Below are 27,622 nucleotides of genomic sequence, written 5' to 3'. Positions count from 1 at the left end.
GAGGTCACATTTTGAGGGAGGGGTCACAGGGAGACAGGTCACAGACTGAGGAATGGTTTTATGGGAAGATTGGTCAAAGAAGGGGGGGGCGGGTGTCACAGAATCACTGTCATCATGGGATGGGTCATGCGGACAGGAAGGGACCAAGGAGACGGATTACAGATGAAGAGGTACCATGGGGATATTAGTCACAGACAAAGAAGGAGGGGGTCATGGGCTCATAGAATCAAAGGATTGTGAGGAGCTGGGTGACAGAGGGGGCTGGCAGACCTTAAGAGGGTTGATGGAGACACACAAAATCAGGGGAGCCTGAGATATCAACCAAGGACAGAGGGGTAATAGACAGATTGGTCACTGACTGAGGGCTTCACGGGGATGGAGAGACGGGTCACAGACTGAGAACTGTGTCAAGGGACAGGTCACAGACTGGGAGAAGTGTTGGGGGAGGCACTGACAGAGGAGGGTTACAGAGATGGGTCACAGAGGAGTGACAGAGGACGTGAGTCACAGACTGAGAGAGGGGTGACTGGGGAGCTATGTCACAAACTCAAGGACAGCAGGCGGTGCCATCCATGAGGGAGGTAGATGAGGTGGTAGTGGAAAAGGATTTGGAGTAAGAAGGAACAGGTGGATAAATGCCTCGGTGAGGAAGAGAGAAAAACCCTGACAGGTGCATTTCACACGCTTGTACACATTCCAGTCAGGAATTCAGGCAAAACTGCTTTACCCAGAGAGTGGTGAGAATGTGGAACTCGCTGGGAGTGGTTGAGGCGAATAGCGTAGATGCATTTAAGAGGAAGCTTGATAAGCACATGAGGAAGAAAGCAATAGGATATGCTGTAAGGGTGAGATGAAGAGGGGTGTGAGGAGGCTCGTGTGGAGCATAAACACCGGCACGGACAAGTTGGGTCGAATGGCCTGTTTCTGTGCTGTAAATACTATCTGTCGATCAATTTTTTTTCCTGTCACTTATGAGAGACGTCAAATTGAGGAATACAGCTCTGGGTTTAAAGTAATGGGTGATAATTTGCGTACTGTGTTTGCTTGAGCTGTGTAAAACAGCTAGCAGTATGAATGCAGATTTTTCTCTGCTAAACTTGGATTGTGCTTCCAGTGAATATTTTAATTTATATATTTTATAACTGTTGGCTATTTCCCTTCTTGGTACAGTTACTGCCAGAATGCCTTGTGGTGAGTTATAGACAGGCTCAAATGGGAATAGGGTGGTTAGCGACACTCAAGGTGTAAATTGGGATGCAGAATGTAATTGAAGTCAAACTTAAAACTGTTAAAGGGGAGTGCCACAACATTCTGAAAGACTTTGCAGAAATGCTCCCTGTATGCTGCACTTTGTTCTGCGCGGTCCGTTTCTTTTAATGCGCCGTCCCTTTAAATTTCAGCGCATGTAAAAGCCGGTGAGTGGTCCGCGGGGGGTCTTGCAGATGGCGCTGATCCGGGAGGGCGCTGAGCACCTCGAGTCTCATTGCTGAGAGCATGCAGAAATCAAGCGTAGGCAGCGGAAAGAGCGTGCAGCAAATCCGTCCCACCCACCCCTTCCCTCAACGACTATCTGTCCCACCTGTGACAGGGACTGTGGCTCTCTTATTGGATTGTTCAGCCACCTAAGAACTCATTCTAAGTGTGGAAGCAAGTCTTCCTCGATTCCAAGGGACTGCCTATGATAATGATGATGATGATGCAGATGGCTGCGCGTGCACAGCTTAGCGGGAACATTTCTTTGGAGAGCCTCGGTACGCATTTAAACCTATTACTGTATCAGTCTTTGCCATGACTAAAGTGCACTAAAGAGCAGCAGGGGACTTGGAGGCAAAAATGAAGGTACATGAAACTCAAAAAGTGAGTATGCAGCTACAGCAAGTAATCAGGAAGGAAAATGGAATGTTGGCCTTTATTGCAAGGGGGAGAGAGTATAAAAGCAGGGAAGTTCTGCTACAACTGTACAGGATATTGGTGAGGCCACACCTGGAGTACTGCGTGCAGTTCTAGTCTTCATATTTAAGGAAGGATATACTTGCATTGGAGGCTGTTCAGAGAAGGCTCACTAGGTTGATTCCGGAGATGAGGGGGTTGACTTATGAAGATAAGTTGAGTAGGTTGACCCTATACACATTGGAATTCAGAAGAATGAGAGGTGATATTGAAACATAAAATAATAAGGGGGCTCGACAAGTTGGATGCAGAGAAGATATTTCCACTCATAGGAGAAATTAAAACTAGGAGGCATAGTCTCAGAATAAGGGGCCACCCTTTTAAAACTGAGATGAAGAGGAATTTCTTCTTTCAGAGGGTTGTAAATCTGTGGAATTCTCTGCCCCAGAGAGCTGTGGAGGCTGCGTCATTGAATATATTTAAGGCGGAGATGGACAGATTTTTGAGAGGTAAAGGGTTATGGGGAGTGGGCAGGAAAGTGGACCCGAGTCCATGATTAGATCAGCCATTAAATGGTGGAGCAGGCTTGAGGGGCCAAATGGCCTACTCCTGCTCCTATTTCTTATGTTCTTATGTAAAGAACACCCAGGCATGTGTGCAGGCATGTGTCAGACGAGATGAGGACTGAACTGCGTATTTGCTGGCTGTTGAAGTAGAGCTGGTGCTGCATGAGGTGATTAGTCTCTTTGATGCTCCACTCTATCATCCCCTTGTGTTCGTTTGGCAAGTGTGCCTTTGTTCTTGCAGCAGACAAATAAAATAACTTGGCCAAGCAGACATTTGTTGCGGTAGACAAATGCTTGCACCTCTGCTGATCCACATCCTGAGATGCCTGCTGCCAACGGTCATTGCCAGCAAGGTGTGCCAGGGCCCATAGAAATAGCGGCAGAAACGGCAGCATCTTTGTAGTGTCAGCTGTGGCTCAGTGGGCAGCACACTCGCCTCTGAGTCAAAAGGCTGTGGGTTCAAGTTCCACTCCAGGGACTTGAGTACATAAATCTAGGCTGACACTCCCAGAGCAGTGCTGAGGGAGCGCTGCACTGTCGGAGGTGCGTCTTTCAGATGAGACGTTAAACCGAGGCCCTGTCTGCTCTCTCGGGTGGACGTAAAAGATCCCGTGGCCACTATTTTAAAGAAGAGCAGGGGGAGTTATCCCTGATGTCCTGGAGCCAATATTTATCCCTCAGTCAACATAACAAAAAAAAAACACATGATCTGGTCATTATCACATTGCTGTTTGTGGGAGCTTGCTGTGTGCAAGTTGGCTGCCGCGTTTCTCATATTACAATAGCGACTACACTTCAAAAGTTCTTCATTGGCTGTAAAGCGCTTTGTGACATCCAGTGGTTGTGAACGGCGCTATATAAACGCAAGTTTTCTTTCTTTGACGGGTGGAGCTAGTTGGGCTCTTGATAACTCTGACATGCCGCCTTTCATGCATTGCGCTGAAAGCATGGCATACAGCGATTTGGAGTCCTTATGAGGAAGCATCTTAACTGTGAGTCAGTCATTCTCTGGCAAGAGGAACCTCCGCCCGCTCCAGTGGTCTGCTTGGCTGTGTTATTTTAAACTCTGCTTGTAGATAACCACCGAATATCTCTTGTGCAGCCCGACTTGCCTGGCATCCCTCATCCATAGACCCATTTCTTTCAAATGGGGGGGGTGCGAATTCCCATCAGAAACCCTCAGGTACCTGCAGTAATCTTGGAGGAGGGAGGAAATTTCTAATTCACATCGGTTGACACAGTGGCTCATGACAAGCTAACTTTTGACGGGGGGGGGGGGGGGAAGAAATCAGAAAGAGTTAAGAAATGGCTAAAATACACTTAGCCATGTGTGACAGCAGCCTTTCCGTGCCCCCCAGGATACGCCCCCAGGGGTATGTGTCGGAATCTCCTGCACGTCTGCCCATTTGAGACCAGCACTTCTGCCATCCATGATTCCTGTCACTGCCGATGTGCTGAAACGCAAACCCTGCTGCCTTCCCGCCGTGGCAGCACTTCTGCTGATTTTCCCTATCCACCCGCTGTAATCAACAACAACTTGTATATATATAGTGCCTTTAAGGTAGTGAAATGTCCCAAGGTACTTCACAGGAGTATTGAGAGATACTCTCAATTGGTAAAGATGAGCAACATATAGGCATATATGTCTGTCGCTGGTGGCAGTAGCAATTTGTGGGGGCGGATTGAGTGATACACAAAACGTTTATTGCCCAGAACTTCATTACAACAGTGACTAGAATTTCAAAGTACTTCATTGGCTGTAAAGCGCTTTGGGACATCCTGAGGTTGTGAAAGGTTTTCTTTCTATTAAGTGCAGTGATTAAAGTGTAAGTAGGCCCCTGTCCAAGCAAACCCTGTAATACTGAAATGCCAGAATTATCGAACAGTTCAAATGGCTGCCCATCTGCTTTTCAAAGCCTCCTCCATCTATTTCTCCATTGATCAGCGTTTTAATTAAATTGAATTTAATCAATTGACATTGCACTGCCAGTCACAGCTGGTCTGACAATCAATATGAGTTCAATCTACTCCTTGACACTTGCATTCAGACACTCATTGAAACAGTGGTTGAACCATGTGGTTGGCTGTAAGACCAGCTGGTTACAGTAAAAGAAAGACTTGTATTTATATAGCTCCTTTCATGACCACCGGACGTCTCAAATCGCTTTACAGCCAATGAAATACTTTTGAAGTGTAGTAGTCACTGTTATAATGTGGGAAGTATTACCAGCTAATAACCTTCTTCAAGAGGGAAAGGCAGAACACCAGCATTTTAAAACACTCTTATGTTTAAACAAAGGCGCTGTTAAGTGGAGAGGCCTTTCACAGCATCAGAACTCGGGTGGACAAACAACCTTCTGAAAACAACAGTGACACAACCATTGCTGCTAAATGTTTAGTTAATTGAATGGATTCTGGCTCGGACCACTCTGGTAGGGTCCATCTGGTAGGACACTGAGAAGTGTAGAGGTACAAAGGGGATCTTGCAGTGCATATCTCCAAGTTTGCAGATGACACTAAGCTGCGTGACGGTGTGAGCTGTGAGGAGGATGCTAAGAGACTGCAGGATGATTTAGACAGGTTAGGTGAGTGGGCAAATGCATGGCAGATGCAGTATAATGTGGATAAATGTGGGGTTATCCACTTTGGTGGCAAAAACAGGAAGACAGAATATTATCTGAATGGTGACAGATTAGGAAAAGGGGAGGTGCAACGAGACCTGGGTGTCATGGTACATCAGTCATTGAAGGTTGGCATGCAGGTACAGCAGGCGGTGAAGAAGGCAAATGGCATGTTGGCCTTCATAGCTAGAGGATTTGAGAATAAGAGCAGGGAGGTCTTACTGCAGTTGTACAGAGCCTTGGTGAGGCCACACCTGGAATATTGTGTTCACTTTTGGTCCCCTAATCTGAGGAAGGACCTTCTTGCTATAGAGGGAGTGCAGCGAAGGTTCACCAGATTGATTCCCGGGATGGCAGGACTGACATGAGGAGAGACTGGATCAACTGGGCTTGTATCCACTGGAGTTTAAAAGAATGAGGGGATCTCATAGAAACATATAAAATTCTGACAGGATTGGACAGGTTAGAGGCAGGAAGAATGTTCCCGTTGCTGGGGAGTTCCAGAACTAGGGGTCACAGTCTAAGAATAAGGGGTAAGCCATTTAGGACCGAGATGAGGAGAAACTTCTTCACTGAGAGTGATTAACCTGTGGAATTCTCAACCGCAGAAAGTTGTTGAGGCCAGTTCGTTAGATATATTCAAAAGGGAGTTAGATATGGCCCTTACAACCAAAAGGATCAAGGGGTATGGAGAGAAAGCAGGAAAGGGGTACTGAAGTTGAATGATCAGCCATGATCTTATTGAATGGTGGTGCAGGCCCGAAGGGCCGAATGGCCTGCTCCTAATTTCTATGTTTCTATCCCTGAAGATAGCAGGACAGGCAAATAAGATGGTTAAGAATGCTTGCCTTTATTAGCCAAGGCATAGAATACAAGAGCAGGGAGGTTATGCTTGAACTGTATAAAATGCTAGTTAGGCCACAGCTTGAGTACTGCATGCAGTTCTGGTCACCACATTACAGGAAAGATGTGATTTCACTGGAGAGGGTACAGAGGAGATTTATGAGGATGGACTGGCGAGTTTTAGCTATGAGGATAGACTGGGGTTGTTTTCTTTGGAACAGAGGAGGCTGAGGGGAGACCTAATTGAGCTGTATAAAATTATGAGGAGCCGAGATAGAGTGGATAGGAAGGACCTGTTTCCCTTAGCAGAGAGGTGAAGAACCAGGGGGTATAGATTTAAAGTAATTGGTAGGAGATTTAGAGGGGATTTGAGGGGAAATGTTTTCACCCTGAGGGTGGTGGGAATCTGGAACTCACTGCCTGAAAGGCAGAAACCCTCATCACATTTAAAAAGTACTTGGATGTGCACTTGAAGTGCCGTAACCTACAGGGATATGGACCAAGAGCTGGAAAGTGGAATTAGACTGGCGTGGACATGATGGGTCAAAATGGCCTCCTTCCGTGCTGTAAATTTCTGTGAAGTCAAATACTATTCTCCTTACTGTTCACTACAAGTTTAGTGTCATCTACAAATTTTGAAATGATGGTCTGTATACCCAAGTCCAGGCCATTAATATACATCAAAAAGAGAAATAGTCCTAATACTGACTCGTAGGGGTACCAGTCGCATACTTCCCTCCAGTCTGAAAAACAACCGATCACTGCTCTCTGTCTTTGGATTCACGTTGCCACTGTCCCTTTAATCCCATTGGCTTCAGGTTTGCTAACAACTCTATTATGTGGCACTTTATCAAATGCCTTTTACACACTGTTGATATTATCAGCGTTCCCGCTGCAGCTTAAACACTGAAGGTTGTGTGCTTAAGTCCCACTCCAGAGACTTGAGCAAATAACTCAGGAGATCTCAAAATGCTTTAGAGCCAATTCAGTACTTTTTTTTTTTGAAGTGTAGTCATTGTTGTAATGTCGGAAAAATGCCAACCAATTTGTGCACGGCAAGCTCCCACAAACAGCAATGACCAGATTGTCTGTTTTAGTGATGTTGGTTGTGGGATCAATATTGGCCAGCACACCGGGGATAACTCCCCTGCTCTTCTTCGAAATAGTGCCGCGGGATCTTTTAAGCCCACCTGAGAGGGGCTTTGCTTTAAAGTCTCATCGGAATGACCGGCACCTCCGATAATGCAGGACTCGCTCAGCACTGCATTGAAATGTCAGATTAGATTACGTTATCAAATTCCTGGAGTAGGACTTGAACGTTTTGACTTGGAGGCAAGAGTGCTGCCCACTGAGCCCAGGCTAATAACCAAAATGAAATCTTTAGTTGGTCCTTGCCTAAATATTAAATTCAGTTTCACAATTTGCCGTAGTATGATTTGAACTCATGGGGGGGGGCAGTAATTGCCTTTTTTTTTTTAAGAGCAGTGAGGCGTTAATGACGGGGAAAAACTCATTGGACTTTCCGACTTTCGGGACATTGCCCTCCTGATTCTTTGAGGAGGACCGCCTGCTCCCCGCCCTGGAAGCGACATTGACCTCAAATAATCAAACGACTGCTTGCCGGTGCCCCTGACAGCTTCACGTGGCAGGAAGCTGCCAGTGGCTGGGCGGCACATCCGCCCTTAAAGGCGAGGGCACACCGCTGCGGCCGCCATTTTATTTTAATTGTCGGCCGACTCTGCAATCGGTCCGACAGTGGCGGCAGCGGGTTCGGCCGGGCTTGTAGCCCGGCACCCCCTCTTGGGTGCCAGCCCGCTGGCCTGGCCAAGGCCCTCCCTGGTGGCCCAGTTGACGTCAAGTAGGCCTCGCAGCCTCCCTCCCCTTTAAGTGAAGTGGAGGGACGTAGCTAAGCGTCAGTGTGACGCGGTCATCAGCATCGCACTAACTTGCTCACCGCGGCGCTGATGGCACCTTCCACCCCGCTCCCGACTCGCTTCTGCCCCTCTGCCACGCCACACACCGTCTCAATGATTTTTCCGAAGAAGTGGGCAATTTCCCTCTGTTCCCCGTCCCATCGATTGGGGCGGTAACTCACTAGATAATTTTAATTATCCGCCCCAAATGGGGCAGAGGGCAAATTTGGCCCATGATCTTTGCTCATCCAGTATCACTAGTGTATTGGGTGGGCACTGAGCCAGGCTCTGTTGGTGGGTGGGGGGTGCATTCTTGTGAACCTCTTTCACAGAGCTCACGACAGGCATGTGGAGTGGGCTCATTGTTTGGCATATCATGAATTGCATGATTGTTAGGCTTGTAAGTTTGAATATTCGGGACGCCTGTTACTCAAACATAATTGCTATAGTTTGGCAGGGACTTGTCTGTTGGCACTGTGGCTCAATGGGGTGTTGAATAAAGCAAAGGGAGATGGCATTGGCACCAAGGAGTGGAAAATATTTGTGCTGATTTTGAGAGTGTTCGCAACTGGAGCTCTTTTACAAACCAGATATACGAAGCTTGTTAATTTTTGACTTCATTTAAATTGTGAGCACAAATTGCATCTTTGAGCCCTAAATTCGACGGCATTGCTAAGTTTCTGTAGTGTAGTGCGAACACTGGCAGTGATGCTTCTCTCGAACCTATCGAATTCAATTAGTCTATCCACATGGACGCAGTTTAATCTTGTCATTATTCTAAAGACCTCAAATGTTGTTTGATAACGCTCCAGTGAAGCACGTTAGGAGGTTTTACTCCGTTAAAGGCGCTATAGAAATGCAAGTTGTTGTTGTAATCAAATACCATTCTATGGCTTTGCAGCCCACTGGAAAACATTCAAGTGCAAACTTAACAAACTACTCTCGGTATGTCGTTGTCCCTGTTACTGTGGAATGCACGAACTGCATGTTTGCATAATGACCGGTATTTCTTGTTCCCTCTTTCCTTTCCCCCCCTCCCTCCCTCCCAAATTATTCCTGAATGTATTTGGCTGTTTGAGAAATGGTTGTTTCACAATGAGACTGAATTTGGGCGGATCCAGTAAATATTTTTTTCTTGGCAGTGGATTCGACACGGGTAAATTGAGACAGTAATGCTACCTTCTGCATGCTCGTTATCCCTGGGATCATTGTTGTTGACGCCGTTTTTTGGCTGCGTGGCCTGTTCAAATTTTTACATTGAAAAACTGGTGAGCGACCTGTGCGGGATCTCCAGACCGCTGCCTGTGTTGGCTGCACAGCTTTGGAGATATTTGGGCAGATGACCCAAAGCTTGGTCAAAGAGGTAGGTTTTAAGGAGCGATTTAAAAGGAGCAGAGAGCGGCGGAGAGGTTTAGTGAGGGAATTCCAGTGCTTAAGAGACCAGCGGGACCGTTGGTTATAGACCTGTGCCTTATCTGTGAATGCATTCTGGCAACCTTGAGCCACAGGCATTTGTGAGGGATTGCATAGAATTTACAGCGCAGAAACAGGCCATTTGACCCAACTGGGCTCTACCAGTTTTTATGCTCCATACGAGCCTTCTCCCATTCTACTTTATCTCACCCAATTTGCCGATCCTGTTTCTTTCTCCCTCATGTATGTATCCAGCATCCCCTTAAATGCATTTATGCTAATCGAATTGAAACAACAATAAGAATGAAAGACTTGCATTTACATAGTGCCTTTTTCACGACAAACGAGCCAAAGGTGGGCAGAGGAAACGTTACAAGGACACCCTCAAAGTTTCCCTGATAAAGTGCAACATCCCCACTGACACCTAGGAGTCCCTGGCCAAAGACCGCCCTAAGTGGAGGAAGTGCATCTGGGAGGGCGCTGAGCACCTCGAGTCTCATCACCGAGAGCATGCAGAAATCAAGCGCAGGCAGCGGAAGGTGCGTGCGGCAAACCTGTCCCACCCACCCCTTCCCTCAACGACTATCTGCCCCACCTGTGACAGGGACTGTGGCTCTCGTATTGGACTGTTCAGCCACCTAAGGACTCATTTTAAGAGTGGAAGCAAGTCTTCCTAGATTCCGAGGGACTGCCTATGATGATGATGATTCACAAGCACTGGACGTCTCCAAGCACTTCACAGCCAATGAAGTACTTTAGGAGTGTAGTCGCTGTTGTAAAGTGGGAAACGCGACAGCCAATTTGCACAGCAAGCTCGCACAAACAGCAATGTGATAATGACCAGATAATCTGTTTTTGTTATGTTGATTGAGGGATAAATATTGGCCAGGACATGGGACAGTCAGCATAGATTTGTTCAGGGAAGGTCACGTCTGACTAACTTGATTGAATTTTTCGAGGAGGTAACCAGGAGGGTCGATGAGGACAGTGCGTATGATGTAGTGTATATGGATTTTAGCAAAGCTTTTGATAAGGTCCCACATGGCAGACTGGTCATGAATGTAAAAGCCCATGGGATCCAGGGCAAAGTGGCAAGTTGGATCCAAAATTGGCTCAGAGGCAGGAAGCAAAGGGTAATGATTGATGGGTGTTTTTGTGACTGGAAGGCTGTATCCAGTGGGGTTCCGCAGGGCTCAGTACTGGGTCCCTTGCTTTTTATGGTATATATCAATGACTTGGACTTGATATGATTAAGAAGTTTGCAGATGAGACTAAAATAGGCTGTGTGGTTGATAATGAAGAAGAAAGCTGCGGAATGCAGGAAGATATCAATGTACTGGTCAGGTGGGTGGAACTGTGGCAAATGGAATTCAATCTGGATAAGTGTGAGGTAATGCATTTGGGGGAGGTATAACAAGGCAAGGGAATACACATTAAATGGTACGACACTGAAAAGTGTAGAGGAACAAAGGGACTTTGGAGTGTAGGTCCACAGATCTCTGAAGGTAGCAGGTCAGGTAGATAAGGTGGTTAAGAAAGCATATGGAATACTTGCCTTTATAAGTCGAGTTATGGAATACAGGAGCAAGGAGGTTATGCTTGAACTGTATAAAACACTGGTTAGGCCGCAGCTGGAGTACTGCTTGCAGTTCTGGTCACCACACTACAGGAAAGATGTGATTGTACTGGAAAGGGAGCAGAGGAGATTTACAACAATGTTGCCTGGACTGGAGAATTTTGAGATGCTGGGTCTGTTTTCTTTGGGACAGAGGAGAGACCTGATTGAGGCGTATAAAATTATGAGGGGCCTGGATAGAGTGGATAGGAAGGACCTGTTTCTCTTGGCAGAGGGGTCAACAACCAGGGGACACAGATTTAAAGTAATTGGGGGAGATTTAGAGGAGATATGAGGGGAAATTTCTTCACCCATAGGTAGTGGGGGCTTGGAACTCACTGCCTGAAAGGGTGGTAGAAACCCTCATCACATTTAAAAGATTCTTGGATGTGCAGTTAAGGTGCTGTAACCTACAGGGCTACGGACCAAGGGCTGGAAAGTGGGATTAGGCTGGAAAGCTCTTTGTCAGCCGGCACGGACACGATGGGCCGAAATGGCCGCCTCCTGTGCTGTAAATTTCTATGATTCTCTGAATTCCCCAAGCTTCATTCCCTGATCTGAACAGGGTTAGCCGATCTGAATAAATGCTGCAGTACAGAGGGACCTGGGGGTCCTTGTACATGAAACACAAAAAGTTAGTATGCAGGTATAGCAAGTAATCAGGAATGCAAATGGAATATTGCCCTTTATTGTAAGGGGGATAGAGTAGAGAATTCCTGCTAAAGGGTATTGGTGAGGCTACATCTTGAGTACTGTGTACAGTTTTGGTCTCCGTATTTAAGGAAGGATACGGGGTGGAATTCTCTACCCCAGAGGACTTGTGGAGACTCAGTCGTTAAGTATATTCAAGACAGATTAATCAGAGAAGGTTCACTAGGTTGATTCCGGAGATGAGGGGGTTGACTTGCGAAGATAGGTTGAGTAGATTGAGCCTATACTCATGGGATTTAGAAGAATGAGAGGTGATCTTATTGAAACATATAAGATACTGAGGGGGCTCAACAAGGTAGATGCAGAGAGGATATTTTCACTCATAGAGGAAACTAAAACTAGGGGACATAGCAGTCTCAGAGTAAGGGGCCGCACATTTAAAACTGAGATGAGGAGGAATTTCTTCTCTGAGAGTCGTAAATCTGTGGAATTCTCTTCCCCAGAGAGCTGTGGAGGCTGGGTCATTGAATATATTTAAGGCGGAGATAGACAGATTTTTGAGCGATAAGGGAATAAAGGGTTATGGGGAGTGGGCAGGGAAGTGGAGCTGAGTCCATGATCAGATTAGCCATGATCTTATTGAATGGCGGAGCAGGCTCGAGGGGCCAAATGGCCGACTCCTGCTCCAATTTCTTATGTTCTTAATAGGACTGGCAGTAGGGGTGCTGCAGTCAGTTAGAATTCCCACTTTGGCTGCAAAAAAGTGCGCACGCGGATACTGGATGAGGAAGGATCAGGCTTAGCTGTGATGCGCCAAGTGCTCGAATTGACCACCAACACGATCAAGGATGACACATGAAGAATGGCAGCATTGAAAGGTGCACCATGACAGTTTACTGTCTATGAAAATCTCTCAGCAAAACTGAATGCCTTTGGGAGAAAATTGATGGGGAAAAAACTCAGTAACTGTACTGGTAAATCAAGTGCTGAGTGGCAACTTTTCATGTTTTCATCATCATCATAGGCAGTCCCTCGGAATCGTGAAAGACTTGCTTCCACTCCTGAAGTGAGTTCTTTGGTGGCTGAACAATCCACTTCGAGAGCCACAGACTCTATCACAGGTGGGACAGATATTCGCCGAGGGAGTGAAACTGGTTTGCTGCACGCTCCTTCCGCTGCCTGTGCTTGACCTCTTCACGCTCTCGGCGTTGAGATTCAAAGAGCTCAACGCCCTCCTGGATGCACTTTCTCCACCTAGGGCGGTCTTCGGCCAGGGACTCCCAGGTGTCAGTGGTGATGTCGCACTTTATCAGGGAGACTTTGAGGGTGTCCTTGTAACGTTTCCGCTGCCCACCTTTGGCTCATTTGCCGTGAAGGAGCTCCGCATAGAGCATTTGTTTAGGAAATCTCGTGTTTGGCATGCGAAATATGTGGCCTGCCCAGCGAAGCTGATCGAGTGTGGTGTCGAAATCTCGAATCTCCGATAAATGACTCAGACACCTTCAGCTCCGGCAGAAGTTTCTTTTAATTTACTTGCTAGCAAGGGAAAGGTCACACTCAGTCAATGGTTAAGTGAACACCTCCGAAATGGTACAGTTTCACAAGATATTTATACAGTAAAACCCAAGTTATGGCCTCTCCCTGTGTATTGGCTCTGTCTCGCAGTCAGTGAATACAGATAAAGAGTTAATTACTACATCCTTGTCCTGACATGGTTTCCAGATATTTCCTTTTGTCAGGGTTATTAGTTGGCCAGCCGGCCATTACTCCATGAGAGTGTGGTAATGAGCTATTACCTGTCTTGCATTGTGTCAGGATTGTCCAGTTTCCTGGTCAGTTATCTTTTTGCATCAAATGGATGAGGTCTCTACAAGAGATAATGGCTGGTGGTTCGAGTACTTCGAAAAGGGTGGGGTGGAGTGGAGTGGAACTGGTGTTATATAGACAATAGGAGAGCACCATGGGGTTGGGGGGGGGGGTGTTACTTGTCTCAGCAGGACTTGCCTCCTAGCTGTCTGGTGGCTATCAGCCCTTTCAAGCCAGGTTTAGCTGTTTATGCAAGCCGACTGCTTTATGCAGAAATTTCTGGAAGGACCAGGACTCCATTTTGTTATATATTAAAAAGGGCACAAAAATACCTGTGGTTCCAGCTTAGATAAAAATACATTTCCACAGTGGTCAGTGCTTCAATGATGGGGATGTTAGCCTGGACGAGGACACTGATGTTGGTGCGCCTGTCCTCCCAGGGGATTTGCAGGATCTTGCAGAGGTGATATATCTCCAGTGACTTGAGGTGTCTTCTGTACATCGTCCATGCCTCTGAACCATACAGGAGAGTGGGTATTACTACAGCCCTGTGCTTTGTGGTAGATTTGAAGGCCTGGTCTTCGAACATTCTTTTCCTCAGGTGGCCGAAGGCTGCATTGGAGCACTGGAGGTGGTGTTGAATCTCTGCACCAGCAGAGTGGACAAGGGAGAACCAGTTGATGTGGTGTATTTGGACTTTCAGAAGGCCTTCGACAAGGTCCCACACAAAAGATTAATGTGCAAAGTTAAAGCACATGGGATTGGGGGTAGTGTGCTGACGTGGATTGAGAACTGGTTGGCAGACAGGAAGCAAAGAGTAGGAGTAAATGGGGACTTTTCAGAATGGCAGTGACTAGTGGGGTACCGCAAGGTTCTGTGCTGGGGCCCCAGCTGTTTACATTGTACATTAATGATTTAGACGAGGGGATTAAATGTAATATCTCCAAAGTTGCGGATGACACTAAGTTTGGTGGCAGTGTGAGCTGCGAGGAAGATGCTATGAGGCTGCAGAGTGACTTGGATAGGTTAGGTGAGTTAGCAAATGCATGGCAGATGCAGTATAATGTGGATAAATGTGAGGTTATCCACTTTGGTGGATAAATGTGAGGTTATCCACTTTGGTGGTAAAATAGAGAGACAGACTATTATCTGAATGGTGACAGATTAGGAAAAGGGGAGGTGCAACGAGACCTGGGTGTCATGGTACATCAGTCATTGAAGGTTGGCATGCAGGTACAGCAGGCGGTTAAGAAAGCAAATGGCATGTTGGCCTTCATAGCGAGGGGATTTGAGTATAGGGGCAGGGAGGTGTTACTACAGTTGTACAGGGCCTTGGTGAGGCCACACCTGGAGTATTGTGTACAGTTTTGGTCTCCTAACTTGAGGAAGGACATTCTTGCTATTGAGGGAGTGCAGCGAAGGTTCACCAGACTGATTCCCGGGATGGCGGGACTGACATATCAAGAAAAACTGGATCAACTGGGCTTGTATTCACTGGAGTTCAGAAGAATGAGAGGGGATCTCATAGAAACGTTTAAAATTCTGATGGGTTTAGACAGGTTAGATGCAGGAAGAATGTTCCCAATGTTAGGGAAGTCCAGAACCAGGGGTCACAGTCTAAGGATAAGGGGTGAGACCGAGATGAGGAGAAACTTCTTCACCCAGAGAGTGGTGAACCTGTGGAATTCTCTACCACAGGAAGTAGTTGAGGCCAATTCACTAAATATATTCAAAAAGGAGTTAGATGTAGTCCTTACTACTAGGGGGATCAAGGGGTATAGCGAGAAAGCAGAAATGGGGTACTGAAGTTGCATGTTCAGCCATGAACTCATTGAATGGCGATGCAGGCTCGAAGGGCCTATTTTCTATGTTTCTATGTCTGCTCTTGTTGATAAGAAGCTCCCGAGGTATGGGAAATGGTCCAAGTTGCCGAGGGCTGCGCCGTAAATCTTGATGACTGGGGGACAGTGCTGTGCGGTGAGGACAGGCTGGTGGAGGACCTTTGTCTTACGGATGTTAAGCATAAGGCCCATGCTTTCACATGCCTCAGTGAATACATTGACTATATCCTGGAGTTCAGCCTCAGAATGTTTTATGACTTGCATAGCTACAGTGATTTATGAGGCGATATGAGTGATCTTTTGCAGTGGTTTTGCTTGCAACATTTTTTAAAATGTTAATTGGCTCTTTTTTTAATTCATTCACAGGATCTGGGCGTCGCTGGCAAGGCCAGCATTTATTGCCTATCCCTAATTGCTGCTTGAGAAGGTGAGTCACCTTCTTGAACCGCTGCAGTCCATGTGATGAAGGTACTTCCGCAATGCTGTTAGGTAGGGAGCAATGTTCCATCTTTTTTGGGGGTGTGCATGACCCATTCAAACTTCCGCACATGCACGGTTTTTCCATTGAAAAACGGGCAAGCATTGGTATGGAGTTTCAGGATTTTAATCCAGTGACGATGAAGGAACACTGATACAGGTTGAACCTCTCTGGTCTGGGACTCTCTGGTCCGGAAACATCCGTGGTTCGGCAATAGGTTGCGGAACTGCCGCTTTGCGTGGGTGGCGTCCCGGTTTCTCGCACTTCCGCAAAGTTTGTTTACATCCGGCCGGCTGTCCTGGCTCTCAGTGTTCTGTTATTATTTCACTCTAATTCACCCCTAAATGAGAAGGAGCGCGGTGAGCAGCACTCTACAAGTGTATGCTCATGTCGGGTGTATCGGTACAGTTATATACTGATCTCCCGTGGTTCGGAAAATTCTCTGTTTCGGCACCGGTCCAGTCCCAAGGGTGCCGGACCACAGAGGTCCAGCCTGCATATTATATGTATCAGAATGGTGTGTGACTTGGAGATGGTGGTGCCCTTGTCCTAGTTGGTATAAGTCGCAGGTTTGGGAGGTGCTGCCGAAGAAGTCTTGGCGAGTTGCTGCAGTGCGTCTTGTAGATGGAACACATAGTAGCCACGGTGTGCCGGTGGTGGAGGGAGTGAATGTTGAAAGTGGTGGATGGGGTGCCGATCAAGCGGGCTGCTTTGTCCTGGATGGTGTTGAGCAAGTGGAGAGTATTCCATCACACTCCTGACTACCATAACTAAAACAAACACTTGCTTTATTCAGGTGAATGAGCTTGTATTGTCACTGGGCTGATTTTTTTTTCATAGTGTGATTTTTGGCAACAATATGACCGTAAAATTTATGCCAATGTTCCATTCTTCCTAACTTACTACTGGCGTGACATGTTGAAAAATGCAGTTCTGACAAAGGATGTACATCTGAAACGTTCACCAATATCTTCCTCTTGAAATACTAAATTAGCTGCTGTGTACTTCCACCAATTTTCTGCTTTTACTTCCAGCACATTTTTTATCTTTTGTCATTACTGATCTGTGCAAGTCTGACCTCTGAAAAACCACTAGTGATGCAAAATGATTCCAAAACGTCAAATAGTTTTAAGTTAACAAAAAAAAAAATTGAGACTCGAAATATAAATGTGAGTCTTGCCCCACCCTCCTGATGTCCCTTCCCTTTTCCTGCTGGAATTGCACGTTACACAGTGAAGGTGCCAGCTTGTTAAGCCTGTCTGTGAAGAACCGGTTGTATTTAACTCTGTGTGTAGCTTGACTACTTGCTGGTGGTGTTTTACCTTTATCGAAGGCAATGCAAAACACTAGGTAAGAAAATTCAATGACATAACTCGGTTAATCATTCCTTGGGACTTGTGGAGTATGAAACTGGATGGGAATGTTAGCAATATGGGCTTTACTCTGTGGCAGCTCTGTATGTAAAAGCACTACTGCCTGGAATTGGTCCTTCCAGATTGTGACATACCCCTGTGACTCCTACACTAAAACTCAGCACTTGTGGATCATGTTACGAGTTTAGTACACAAACCCATTGACCTCATTGCTTGGATTCCTTGTTTTGAGCTTGGCAATCTGTAGGAGAGCACAGTGGGCAGTCTGAATGAGAGGCTTGTGGCAAAAAAATTCTGTTCCTAGTGAGGCATGAATTTCACCAACTAGCCAAGAGGGATCACAATGAGAAGTTGGTTTTGGTAGATTCAACACTAGTTCATTTAGAAACTCTAAATTCCTCCAGGGAATGTTGATTGTTGCTGAGGTACAAAACACCTCACTTAAGTGGCCATTGTGCATATACGAGTGGAATTGGGCTGTTCAGTCATGGGGACCACCATAGTTGAACCTCAGCTCTTCACTTGATGTATGCAACAATGCGCTTTCAAACACAACAAATTGTACTTATATAGCACTTTTAAAGTAGTGAAACGTCCCAAGGTGCTTCACAGGTTATTGAGATAAAGAATTTGACCTGCGCTAGTAGAAATTAGCGCAGGTGAGCTTGGTGAAAGAGTTAGGTTTTAAGGAGTGTCTTGAAGGAGGAAAGAGAGGCGGAGGGGTTTAGACAGGGAGTTCCAGAGCTTGGGGCCTTGGCAACAGAAGGCACGGCCACTGATTGTTGACTGATTATAATCAGGGATGCTCAAAAGGGCAGAATTAGAGGAGCGCAGACATCTTGGTGACGGGTTGGGGGGGCGGGGGGGCTGGAGGAGATTAGAGATATGGAGGGGTTTGAAAACCAGGATGAGAATTTTGAAATCGAAGTATTGCTTAACCGGAAGCCAGTTTAGGTGAGTGAGCACAGGGGGTGATGGGTGAGCGTGACTTGGTGCGAGTTAGGACACGGGCAGCCGAGTTTTGGATCACCACGAGTTTACGTAGGGTAGAATGTGGGAGGCCAGCCAAGAGTGCGTTGGAATAATCAAGTCTAGATAACACAGGCATCGACAAGGGCTTCAGCAGCGGATGAGCTGAGGCAAGGGCTGAGACAGGGGATGTTACGGAGGTGCAAATAGAGGGGTCTTAGTTATGCTTCAGGGTGGATCACTGGGTAATGATGGGTGCACTAAGGATGCATGTTTGTATTGTCCCACCCTCCCCTTACCTCTCACTCTGCCGTTCCTGATCTCAGCCACCGCCACCCTCCTACGGGGGGTGGGGGGGGGGGTAGATGGGGGGATGCTGAGCAGAAACCACAATTAGAGAGAATGTCATCATCTCCCAGCAGCTAGTCCAGAGCAACTTTGCTGGAGCACTGGGACTGCGTTCCTTGCTGAGCTCCAGGAGCAAGCCCATCGGAGAGTCGAGAGAAAAATAATTTAATGATTCATTCTTGGCCTTGGTGATCCCGGAAATGGATCAATCCATTGGCTAGTGTGGTGCTAAGGCATACTACATATCCGAAGAGTCCAACAACATCTCCCTATATTGGAGAAGAACCATGTTGGCAAACGTTAACAAAGCCACATGGTGCTGGAGGCTGCCTATCTTTTCTTTTTGACTGCTTACAGCCTCTGGTTTTACCTTATTCAGGTTTTGCAGAATTGCACCATTTGCATAGCGCTAAAAAGAATGCATGATGCATTCTTTCAGCTTCTGGATTTCTAAATTGAGTGCCAAGATTGCAAAGAATAAAGAATTTCTTGCCTTTCTGTAGCGCCTTTCACGACCACCGGACATCCCAAAGCGCTTTACAGCCAATGAAGTATTTTTAAAGTGCAGTTACAGTTAATGTAGGAAACGCGGCAGCCAATTTGCATTCAGCAAGCTCCCACAAACAGCAATGTGATAATGACCAGATAATCTATTTTCGTAATGTTGATTGAGGGGTAAATATTGGCCCCAGGACACCGGGGTTAACTCCCCTGCTCTTCTTCGAAATAATACCGAGGGATCTTTTACACCCACCTGAGAGAGCAGATATGGCCTCGGTTTAATGTCTCATCTGAAAGATGGTACCTCCGACAGTGCAGCGCTTCCTCAGCACTTCACTGGGAGTGTCAGCCTAGCTTTTTGTGCTCAAGTCTCTGAACTTGAACCCACAACCTTCTGACTGAGGTGAGGGTGGTACCCACTGAGGCATGGCTGACATTGCAAATAATCTAGATTGACACTGCAGCGCCGCTGAGAAAGTGCTACGTTGTCGGTGAAGCCAACCTTCAGATGTGACACTAAAGCAAAGCCTCATCTGCCTGTTCTCATGGGATCAGGTGGACATTAAAGAACCCATGACACTATTTTTAAAGAACAGAGCGTTCTCCTGATGTCCAGGCCAACATTCCTTCCTCAAACAACACCTGCGTGTGTAATGTATGCATCTGTGAGGATGCTCACAGGTTTGTAGAGCTGTTGAGTTGGGAGCGGCTTAGCCAGTCACGTGATGTTCACAAGACTCAATAAAACCCCAGCCAGTTGGGTTCGGGGGATCCACTGCGAGGCAGGTGAAATGTGAGCCTGGTGGATGAACTGGTAGCGCGTAGTGTGATTGTTAAACCGTTGCTAATAAACCAATTAGTTCTTAATAGCAATGTGTTGCTATGAATTCTTAAGCAAAGAACACATGAAGCAAATACATTACAGATTAACTGTTTCTTTCCCATTTCATTGCTGTTTGTGGGATCGCACTCTGCGATGGTTGCCGTATTTACTACCTACATAACATTCTGTGATGGTCTCTATGCATTATTTGTTGTATGTGAAAAACTTTGGGACTTCAATGTTTCAATATAAGGGGTGTCGCAGTTGTGTGGGGCGGACTGGTTGGGCCGGGTGCTCTTTGCCTTTCCGCCATTGTTCATAGGTTTATATGTAACCTTCAGGGCTGCTGACCAAGGGCCGTGTGGCTCTTTGTTGGCCGGCGTGGACACGATGGGCTGAAATGGCCTCCTGCGCTGTAAATTTCTGTGTTTCTACGTTTACTGAAATACATGATACGAGTTCAGAGCGAGATATTGGATGTGTTCGCCTTGAGCTTTAATCCAGTATTAGTTTATTTAAATTTTACTGGTCATATTCAGCAGCCATGGACAATTATTTGCAGTCTGCTTTATGCATATATATTCTGGCAAGTTTGAAATGCGTCCTACTTGTGCATACAGCTACGTCCTGGTAGTAACTGCCTGTGGTTAATTTTAAAACCTTGCCAAGTCCCCTCCCAGCGTGCGTTTTTGCTGGCTATAACCTCTCACCTACTTTTCTCAGTCATATGCCTTGTCAGCGTAGTGCAGCTCCCGCCTCACGCTGCATTGACTCTGCCCTTTGGCAAGCTTGCTCAGTCTGCTCAAACTGGAGCTACGAAACTACTGTAAGCGTGAGGCACACTGTAACTTTGAGCTCCGGCTGGCTGCTGAATTCGGGTGACATCCTTTAAACATCGGCTGGAGTTCACAGGGTACATTGTATTCTGCTTTTTGTAAAATTGTATTTTTAGTTTCCTTATTGCCATTAACCAGCATCCATAATTAAACTGCATGATTTGGACTGAAGTGATTTAATTATAGCATGTGATTTGAAGGTGTAGTATTATTGCACTGTGTTCTATAGAAAATGATACATTCTGTGTTTATTATCACAATAGATGATATATTGCTGTTGATGAATGATAAGGCAGTGGCTATAAATTGACCAGTATATTTGTCAATAATTAACTGTTCTCCCTGATTGCCTTAAATCTCTGGCAATCCTCTATTATTATTTGCAATGTTAAGAGGATGTAGTTTAAAAAAAGAGATTTATCCAGTGTTCTCCCATCTTCTCAAGGCATCAATGTGTGCTGGGATGACATGATTCTGTGGGCACTGGCTATTTTCATGCGTGGGCTGGGACAGAGAGTGTTCATTCGGGCTATTTGACCGCAGAGGGCATCGTAAGCAAGCCAGACTCTGCACCTGACGTTTATATATGTGAATTTAGATAGAGTAAATAAAGAGAAACTGTTTCCAATGCCTGAATGGCCGAAATCGAGGGGGCACAAGTTTAAGGTGATTGGCAAAAGAACCTTTTTACCAGTAGTTGGGTATTGGAATGCGCTGCCTGATAGGGTGGTGGATACAGATTCAGTAGTAGCCTTCAGAAGGGAATTGGATAAATACTTGAAGGAGAGGAAATTGCAGGAATATCGGGAAAGAGCGGGGCTAACTTGATTGCTCTTCGAAAGAGCGGGCGCAGACTCAATAGGCGGAATGGCCTCCTTCTGTAATATACTATTCTATGATTTATGTGCACTTCCCAGCAATTGATATTGGATGGCAATCAGGAGTTAGGAAACCACCTTCTCCCCTGCTACAGAGAATAGTGTGCGTATCGAGGTGTTATAATAATGTTAAATCCCATGAATTCTTACAAATGATGCTTTTATTGTAGTTGATGGTGAATTTTCAGATAATTCTGCATGTTGTATAATTTAGTTGACCTGATTACTGCCTAAAAGAAAGAGCTACTCTGGATGACCCTAAGTTCTTTACAGCCAATTAAGAACTTTCTTATTTGAAAGTGTGGTCACTGTTGTATTGTGGAGGCTGAACCAGACTGTTCGCAACCTTGGAGTTATATGTGACCCTGAAATGAGATTTCAACCACATATCTGCAGCATAACTAAAACCGCCTATTTTCATCTCTGTAACATCGCCCATCTCTGCCCTTTCTTCAGCTCTTCTGCTGCTGAAGCCCTCATCCATGCCTTTGTTACCTCTAGACTTGACTATTCCAACTCCTGGCTGGCGTCCCACATTCTACCTTATGTAAACTTGAGGTGAACCAAAACTCAGCTGCCCATGTCCTAATTCGCACCAAGTCCCGCTTATCCGTCATCATCATCATAGGCAGTCCTTCGGAATCGAGGATGCTTCCAGTCCTGAAGTGAGTTCTTTGGTGGCTGAACAGTCCAATACGAGATCCACAGACTCTGTCACAGATGGGACAGATAGTCGTTGAGAGAAGGGGTGGGTGGGACTGGTTTGCCGCACTCTCTTTCCGCTGCCTGCGCTTGATTTCTGCATGCTCTCGGCATTGAGCCTTGAGGAGCTCAGCGCCCTCTCGGATACACTTCCTCCACTTAGGGCGGTCTTTGGCCAGGGACTCTCAGGTGTCAGTGGGGATGTCAGTCTTTATCAGGGAGGCTTTGAGGATGTCCTTGTAGGAATTTCCGCTCCCACCTTTGGCTCATTTGCCGTGAAGGAGCTCCGAGTAGAGCACTTGCTTTGGGAGCCTTGTGACTGGAAGGCGAACTATGTGGCCTGCCCAGCGGAGCTGATCGAGGTGGTAAGTGCTTCAATGCTGGGGATGTTAGCCTGGATGAGGACGCTGATGTTGGTGCGCCTATCCTCCCAGGGAATTTGTAGGATCTTGCGGAGACGTCGTTGGTGATATTTCTCCAGCAACTTGAGGTGTCTGCTGTACATGGTCCATGTCTCTGAACCATACTGGATGGCGGGTATTACTACAGCCCTGTAGACCATGAGATTGGTGGCAGTTTTGAGGGCCTGATCTTCAAATACTCTTTTCCTCAGGTGGCCGAAGGCTGCACTGGCACACGAGGCGAAGTTGGATCTCGTCGTCGATGCCTGCTCTTGTTGATAGGAGGCTCCCGAGATATGGGGTATGGTCCAGGGCTGCGCCGAGGATCTTGATGACTGGGGGGCCGCAGTGCTGTGCGGTGAGGACAGGCTGGTGGAGTTACTTTGTCTTAGACGTTTAGCGTAAGGCCCATGCTTTCGTACGCCTCAGTAAATATGTCGACTGTGTCCTGGAGTTCTGCCTCTCCGCGTACTGTAGCTCGACGACAGAGGTTGGGGTGATCTTGGACCTGGCGCGGAGACGGCGCAGGTTGACCAGGTTCCCACTGGTTCTGTAGTTTAGTTCCACTCCAGCGGGAAGTTTGTTGACTGTGAGGTGGAGCATGGCGGCGAGAAAGATTGAGAAGAGGATTGGGGCAATGACACAGCCCTGTTTGACCCCGGTCCGGACGTGGATTGGCTCTGTGATGGATCCGTTGGTAAGGATCATGGCCCGCATGTCGTCATGGAGCAGGCGGAGGATGTTGACGAACTCTTGGGGGCATCTGAAATGGAGGAGGACGCTCCATAGACCCTCATTTGACCGTGTCAGGGGCCTTTGTAAGGTCGAAGAAGGCCACGTATAAGGGCTGGTGCTGTTGCCTGCATTTTTCCTGTAGCTGTCGTGCTGCAAAGATCATAGATCATGTCCGTTGTGCCACGTAGGGGACGAAATCTGCACGGTGACTCCGGGAGGAGCTCTTCAGCCATGGGAAGAAGACGGTTGAGGAGGACTCTAGCGACGACTTTCCCAGTGGCTGATAGCAGGGAGAGTCCTCTGTAGTTGCCGCAGTCGGACTTGACCCCTTTCTTAAACATGGTCATGATTACTGCATCTCTGAGATCCCCGGCATGCTCTCCCCCCTCCAGATGACAGATATGAGGTTGTATATTCGCGCCAGCAATGCCTCTCCGCCATACTTCAGTGCCTCAGCAGGGATTCCGTCCGCAGCTGTAGCCTTGTTTTTAAGCTGTCTTATGGCTTTTTCTACCTCGTGCAGTGTTGGGGTCTCACTGAGGTGGTGGCGGGTCGCATGCTGCGGGATGGATACTCGAGTCAAAGTCAGAGTCTCGATTGAGGAGATCTTCAAAGTGCTCCTTCCAGCGGGCCCTGACTGCCTCAGTGTCCTTGATGAGTGTTTCCCCGTTCTTGGTCAGCAATGAGATGGGGCCTTGGGTGTTTGGCCCGAAGATAGTCTTGGCTGTGATGAAGAATCCTCGCACATCATGGTTGTCGGCCAGCTGCTGTATCTCCTGTGCTCTCTCCATCCACCACCTGTTCTTTAGGTCCCGGGTTTTTTGTTGGACCTCAGCCTTGAACCGTCTGTAATGCTGATTTGCTGTTCCCGCGTGGGTTGTTGTTCAAGGCTCAGAAAGCTCACCCATCACCCCCTGTGCTCGCTGACCTACATTGGCTGCCAGTTCGTCAGCGCCTCGATTTCAAAATTCACATCCTTGTTTACAAATCACTCCATGGCCTCGCCCCTCCCTATCTCTGTAATCTCCTCCAGCCCCACAACCCCCCGAGATGTCTGCGCTCCTCTAATTCTGCCCTCTTGAGCATCCCATTGGTGGTCGTGCCTTCTGTTGCCTAGGTCCCAAGCTCTGGAATTTCCTACCTAAACCTTCTCTTCCTCTCTCTCCTCCTTTAAGACACCTTAAAACCTACCTCTTTGACTAAGCTTTTGATCACCTGCCCTAATTTCTCCTTATGTCAAATGTTTTGTCTCATAATACTCCTATGAAGCGCCTTGGGACGTTTCACCACATTAAAGGCACTATATAAATACAAGATTTTGTTGTTGTAGGAATTGCGGCAGCCAATTTGAGCACAGCAAGCTCCCGCAAACAGCAGTGTGATAATGGCCAGATAATTTGTTTTTGTTATGTTGATTGAGGGATAAATATTGGCCCAGAACACCGGGGAGAACTCCCCTGCTCTTCTTCAAAATAGTGCTGTGGGATCTTTTACGTCCACCTGAGAGCAGACGGGGCCTCGGTTTAACGTCTCATCGGAAAGACGGCATCTCCGACAGTGCAGCGCTCCCTCAGCACTGCACTGGGAGTGTCGGTGTAGATTTTTGTGCTGAGCCACAACCTTCTGACTCAGAGGAGAGTGTGTTACCAGTCTTACAATTAATAAATAAGTTACTGGGTTGTAAATTGCATTTGTTGATATTGTAATATTGGGCAAATTGCGTGAGAGGAAGCATATTTAATTAGGGCAAGTAACATGGTACCCATTTAGAATTTCCCAGCAATCAATTGTATAATCCATCATTATGCTTTACTGATAATGCCCCTCCCTTATTCTATGGGCTTTCCAGTTTGCTTGTACTGGACTTTAGCTCCTGGACTTCAGTTACGCTGTTCTGAATATATGTCTCCAACATATGGAAGGCTTGGCTCAGGAGGAGTATTTGATGATCAGGATAATTAATTGCAGACTTTGTGAGGGAGAGACATTCTCTTTAAAAACAACGGCGTTTTACAGTTGGCTTCGTAGATATAAGCGGTGAGGTGCCGTGCTCTTTAGACGAGAGTGTTGGAGGCCGGACCCTAGTTTGTGTTGTTATCTGATTTCAATCCGGGTGGCAGTGGAATGCTGTAATGGGCCACAGTGAACCCGGGATATGAAGTGGGAAATCGACCTTGGTCGCCTTTTCTGATTTGTCATCCAGTGGAAAAGAAACACTTGCATTTATATAGCACCTTTCACGACCTTGGGACGTCCCAATGCGCTCTACAGCCAACGAAATGGTTTTTAAGTGTTGTCACTGTTGTAATGTAGGAAACGCGACAGCCAATTTGTGCACATCAATCTCCCACAAGCAGCAAAGTGATAATGACCAGATGCTGATTTAAGGGATAAATATTGGCCAGGACACCGGGGATAACTCCCCTGCTCTTCTTCGAAATAGTGCTGTGGGATCTTTTACGTCCACCTGAGAGCAGACGGGGCCTGGGTCTAATGTCTCATCTGAAAGACGGCACCTCCGACAGTGCAGCACTGCCCTGGAGTGTCAGCCTAGATTTTTGTGCTCAAGTCTCTGGAGTGGGCTTTGAACCTACAACCTCCTGACAGAGGCGAGAGTGCTGCCCAATGAGCCACGGCTGATGTGGATGCTGAATGAGGATAGAATCGGGTCGGTACTGTAGCCTAACATAATCAATAGCCTTCTAATGTTCATTATATATGGTAGGAGAGCTGTGGAGCCAAGTTCCATAATTAGTAACTGCCTTTGGAAGGGCAGGGCAGTTAAGAGGAGAAAAATCCTAGTGAGAAAAGAAGAGAAGGCATTGCCAGATAATGAGCATCCCACATCAGATGGTTCAAACAAATCTCACCTGTCAATACTGTCCTCCTCTGAACCTCAGGAACTCACCGGGCCAGAAGTTGTAGCAAGATAGCAATCACTCTACTTTTCTGTGTTCTATTGTCAGCACTTCCCCTCTGATTATAGTAAATAGTCACTGAGTGTGCTGTTAGTTTACTTCCTTTGGAGCAGTCAATCTCTTCTGATAAATATTTCCCACATTACAACTGTGACTACACTTCAGAAGCACTTCATTGTCTGTCAAGTGCTTTGCGACATCCTGAGGTGGTGAAAGCCACGATAAAAATGCAAATTCTTTCTTGCTTTCTTTCAGTAATTGAAATTGGAAAAAACAGGTAGTCTTCAAAGCGGTCATTTTGGAGAATTTTCAAAATGGCTGTATTGGGCAGGGTGTTCAGCATTGTCGGTGGGAGACCAACAATAAACTCTTCTCACGGCTAACATTTTGAAAAAAACAATGGCAATTTGTGACGTCAATGGCATTTTCTAATTTAGGTTTAAATGATGGAACTTGGAGTGAAGGAAAGGTTTGCATTTATATACTACCTTTCACATTGTCAGGATGTCACAAAGTGCTTCATAGCCAACAAATTGTTTTTAAAGTGTAGTTCCTGTTGGTGTGTAGGGAAATGTGTCAGCCAATTTGCACATAGCAACCTCCCTCGTTCAGCAAAAACCAGTTAATCTGTCTTGGCGATTGAATGAGGAATATTGGACAGGACAGCTTCCCTTCTTCAAATTGTGTCATGGGATCACATTATACATCGAGCTGCACAAGGACTTTGATTTAACGTCTCATCCAAAAGATCGCACCTCTGGCAATGCAGCGTCCCTCAGGACTGCACTGAAGTGTTTCTCTGGATTATGTGCTCAAATCAGTAGCAAGGCTTGAACTCTGATTCAGAGACAGGAGAGATGCTATTGAGTCAAACTGACCTATTTAGATTACGAAGAGCAAGTTTGTTTATATGCTGATGGGGGATGGTGGACTTTGGAGGAACACTCCGTTTTATAAAAGTGCAAAACTGGACCCGTATGCAAATTGGGGGCCGGGAAGAGAAGCTCAGCCAACAATGCATGAAGATTTTTACTAATCTAATTATCTCATTTTGCAGTAGCCAATCTGATCCTGTTTAAACACTGGGGCAGCTAACTAAGTACAGTTCACTAGTAGCTTTTGTCGAAGTCAAGCCAAGGACGGTGTGCATTTTCAAAATAGAGACTGACAGAGTCATAAGGAGTTGTTGTTTCTGATTCACTTTTCACTAGCCAATCTCCTGTTTTGGTTGCTCGCTACTACTGGAAGTGTGGTTTGTGCACTCAAATCTAACAGCAGTTTGCCTGTGTTCTGATAAAGCAAATTCACTGAAGCAACCGGTCAGATGATTGTGCAACATTTTGTGCCATAGTACTGATCCTGAAAGAGTAGGGCTTAAAGTTACATTACTGATCATAAGATTGATTGCTGGGATGAAAGAGCTGTCTTATGAGGAGAGATTGTGTAGACTGGCCTACACTCTCTGGAGTTTAGAAGAATGAGAGGTGATCTCATTGAAAGA

At 46.5% G+C, this 27,622-nt stretch overlaps 1 protein-coding gene across 6 annotated transcripts in view; it reads left to right on the top strand.

Moving 5' to 3' along the window:
• LOC139230019 (carnitine O-palmitoyltransferase 1, liver isoform-like) overlaps positions 1–27,622 on the top strand; it is a 107,482-nt gene that overhangs the window by 2,345 nt on the left and 77,515 nt on the right. For 4 of the 6 annotated variants that reach the window (XR_011587879.1, XR_011587878.1, XM_070861747.1 and 1 more), the window contains exon 2: positions 15,526–15,586. The exons of 1 other annotated variant lie outside the window; for it this stretch is intronic. The gene's annotated coding sequence lies outside the window, so the exon portion shown is untranslated. Of the gene's footprint in view, positions 1–2,583; positions 2,624–15,525; positions 15,587–27,622 lie in introns of those variants that run through there. One more of the 6 variants, XM_070861746.1, reaches the window with a different exon arrangement.

This window comes from Pristiophorus japonicus, chromosome 19, assembly GCF_044704955.1.
Source record: "Pristiophorus japonicus isolate sPriJap1 chromosome 19, sPriJap1.hap1, whole genome shotgun sequence".
NCBI lineage: Eukaryota > Metazoa > Chordata > Chondrichthyes > Pristiophoridae > Pristiophorus > Pristiophorus japonicus.
The sequence above is the reverse complement of the archived record's forward strand: the minus strand, read 5'-3'. Positions and strand labels throughout refer to the sequence as shown.